The sequence below is a fragment of the Tachypleus tridentatus genome, chromosome 10, assembly GCF_004210375.1.
Source record: "Tachypleus tridentatus isolate NWPU-2018 chromosome 10, ASM421037v1, whole genome shotgun sequence".
Lineage (NCBI taxonomy): Eukaryota > Metazoa > Arthropoda > Merostomata > Xiphosura > Limulidae > Tachypleus > Tachypleus tridentatus.
Window position 1 is genome coordinate 96,928,733 of NC_134834.1, and position 3,851 is coordinate 96,932,583.

Genomic DNA, 3,851 nt, shown 5'->3' on the forward strand with positions numbered 1-3,851 from the left:
ACGGTAACTGTGATTAGAAACATATTATTTTAATCAGAAAAATTATCAGGAGAGTTTACAGAATGGAGTAACAATAAAATAATGTAAAGAGAACACAGTTTACGTGAACCAAGAAGCACAAATTCTAAATAAGAGTAGCAGTGAACGACTAGGATTATTCACATTTCTATATGTTATCAGTTAAATAAATTTAAAAACACAAGATGGGCGTGAAGACAATTCAAACTCTCAACCAATGATGATTCGTTATCTGGTTACCTGATTCCAGGTGGCTCATGGCAAAATGGAAACCGGCTTATTTTGGGGTTTCATATAGCGAGTATAAAAGGAACGAATTTTATCCAGCTGAATTAGTGATACCACCTAGCGTAAAACGAGAGATATTAGGTAAGTAAATAGCTGGCTGGCCACCTGGTGTCAGAAATTTTCGTCTGAAAAAAAAACCCTCTTTGTTAGAGGATTTATAATATTTACAGATATTATGTTTGTTGTGATATTATACCTGTGGAGTTAACAGATTATTTACAATTTATATATGCGTATGAGTTTTCTTTTTTATCTAATAATTAGCTGTTAGAATTTGAAGCTTCTGTGAATATAATTATGTTGTGTATTCGGTTTGTTTTCACCAGAAAGAACTACAATAATATATACCTAACATTCCTCTGAATGTGTTTACTTAAACCGAATCGTCGTCACTTTTCTTTACAGGTTGATTTACAGTACATTACTTTAGTAACGATGAAGTGCGTTTTACTCGTAGGTAAGATTAATTATTGTATTTTTAATATCTCATATTTAATAAAATAAGGAAACAATCAAATTATCTTGAAAACATACAAAAGCCAAAACAGTGAAAAATATACATCACAATATATGGATAACAATATGTAACAATATATAGCTATCTTTTTCAAATATTACAACAATTTTCATAGATCAAGTACTGTTCTGTGATTTACAAAATATCTCAACGTTAAAAGTGGAAAGTGTTCTTCATTCGATCTTATTTTATTACAACTACTTATTATACATTCTCTTTGCAGCTTCCATGCTAATGGCAGTGATCTTTTCCTTACCACGGGTGAGTCAGCGAACTTCTTCAGACACTCTCAAAAACTGAACTTAATCGGTCGATCGACTTAACTTTGTTGACTGAGAGCAATAACTCATATCAATATATATATATGTATATTAGATGCCAAGACCGTTTCCTGTTTGAAAAAAGTGTACAAAATAACCGGTTTTAATTATTTTCTTTTTTATTTTTCCTGGTTATACTTTACATAATCCATGCTGTACTCACGGATATCGAAGCCCAGTTTTGAACGTCATAAGTCTTCAGGCTTACCCTGAGCTTCTGGTGGCAAATTTTTATTTTAAATTTGGCAGGTTTTAGTTGTTTGAAGAAAGTGGTCACAAATATGTACACCTTCCAGCTTTACCCCACGGGGTTCTTCAGGAACATAAGTTCACCTTCTTTGCTCGCGTGCCCCATAATGGAATAGCACTAAGTTTACGGATTTACAACCCTAAAATCAGGAGTTTTATTCCCTGGACACAGTAGATAACCCGTGACTTTTTATAAAATACATTCACATACATTTATAGAATAGCTAGCTTGTTGAGAAACACTTTTTATGAAGAGCAATTTCGACCTTCTTCGACCTGACGATGACCGAAGAAGGTCGAAACGTTGTTCGCTTTCTGTAAAGTGTTTTCAGCCCAAGCGAGCCGCTTTTTATATAAATTTCAACAAGTGTTTCTCGTCATCACTGATTATTCACACATACAATCCGCTCGCTGAATGGGTTATTAACACCAGTGAAGATGTCGATAGAAATGAAAAGTTTTTTTTTTCTGATAACTGTTTCTGGAGACTTCGAGAAATGAAGAATAAAGTTCCGTTGTAGATTTTAGGTCTTCTACGGTTTTTTCCTCAAGAGGTAGCAAACCGTATTTCATAAAACTAATATGTAAGTGTTTTAGTCACTTGCACGTGCCCTTCACATGGACAGCGGTAAGTTTTTGGATTGCCAACAGTGAAATCAGCGGTTAGATGCTATCAGTACACACAGCAGGTAGGCTGCTATGGCTTTACTATAATACTATAAAAAACACATACATAAATACGCTTGTTAACCAAATGATGCATTTATGTGTATTGATGTTAGCCCGATTTAAACAATGTCAGTTATTCCAAATAATTAATAGAGTAAATGGGAGATTGCTTTCTAGATCAAAGTCAAGAAGAAACAAACTAAGAAATAGGCTCGCATGAGAATCTTATACGTCCATAACGTGTAGTGCATGATGAAATTATTATTTTATTACGTATATTTGCTTGTTAGTATTGTACGATGTGACCAGTTAAACACATTACTAACTGTTACGTTTATCGTCACCTTGTCAGTCTACGAGTGCAGTTTTAGAAACAAAGTTTTAAAAAGCTTCAAACACATTCAGGTTTCTATTACTTTTATTTAAGAAATATGTTTATTTAAAGTTAACACATCAAACGTAATTCGGTGCCAGATACGTGCCTTAGCTTAATTTATATACTATAGAAAGTTTAAATGTTGTTTCGGTTTTCATATGACGATTTGAAAAAATTGATTTGTTTGTGTTTTTCAACCTGTTTATAGATTTACCTTTGTCTTATGGAGAAAGTAGCCCATATTTATTTAATACAAAACTACATTATAGATAAAGAAAATTGTAATTCTATTTCAGAAATGAATGAGAACATACGATTTTCACTAAACAAATTCACGTAAAAGTTTTTAAACGACTGCATTAATAGTGTTGTTAACACTGGAAACTGAAGACCTTTTTTTCTACATCTGACAGGCAAAACGAGCTGCTTTTGAACTGCCAGACGGCGCGCAGCTCATTGTGGGCAGTATAAAACAGATTTCTCCTGTGATGGGCTTAGACATGGCTATTATGCTGATACGACTAACAATTGCCAGATATTCCACGTATGTGTTCCCCAGGTGTTGGATAATGGAGAGCAAATTGTTAATCAGTACAGCTTTCTCTGTGGTAACCAGACCGTTTTTAACCAACTGACTCTCACTTGTGACTTCCAAGAAGAAGCTAAACCTTGTGCAAACGCTCCTGACTTTTACTCCGTCAATGACAACATAGGAATTGAGGACGCACTTTTCTTAACTGAAGATGATGTACAGAGAGCAAATCAACTCATTGGTGGATATGGTTCTCGTGTACAGAAAAAATAGAACTTGGAAAACATATAAGATAATGATCAATTGACCAGCCTATGAATATTGTTTTTTGGTATGCAACAAACAATTTCCTTTTTCATGTATAGCTTACAGAGTGGTTTAATGCAGGCATAGGTGATTCTGTGTTTTCTTTCTTAATTCAGTATTATTTCTACAGGAATAAAGCTAATAACCTTGAGAACCAATTTATAATTTTTAACAACAATATTTTTTTAGCATCGTATAGTCTGTTCAATAAACGATATTCCATACAAATGGTTACAGTCTCTTATTATGCTCAACCATTTCAAATTTGTTTCTAAACATTATCACTAATTTGTTTGTGAATTTTCCAGTGTTACTCCTCATAAAATAACCACGATATTTATTGGATAAAATAATGGTTATAACACAAATTTTGATAAGGTTAATTGACCTTATTAGCCGTCCCTAATTTAGCAATTGTAAGATTAGAGGGACCACCCACCTCCAACTCTTTTCTGCTACTCTTTGACCAACTTGAATAATGAGATTGAACGTCACGTTATAACTCTTCCCACGGCTGAAAAGGGGAACATATTTGGTGCGATGGGAATGCGAACCCACGAACCCAGATTTTCGATT

The 3,851-nt window shown here is 33.8% G+C and overlaps 1 pseudogene across 1 annotated transcript; it reads left to right on the plus strand.

Annotated features, from left to right (window-relative positions):
- The first annotated feature begins 653 nt into the window (after positions 1-653).
- On the plus strand, positions 654-3,483 carry LOC143228158 (uncharacterized; annotated as a pseudogene). The gene is made up of 3 exons (XR_013015226.1): positions 654-763; positions 1,047-1,084; positions 2,851-3,483. The product of XR_013015226.1 is annotated as an uncharacterized LOC143228158 (transcript).
- Positions 3,484-3,851: the final 368 nt, after the last annotated feature.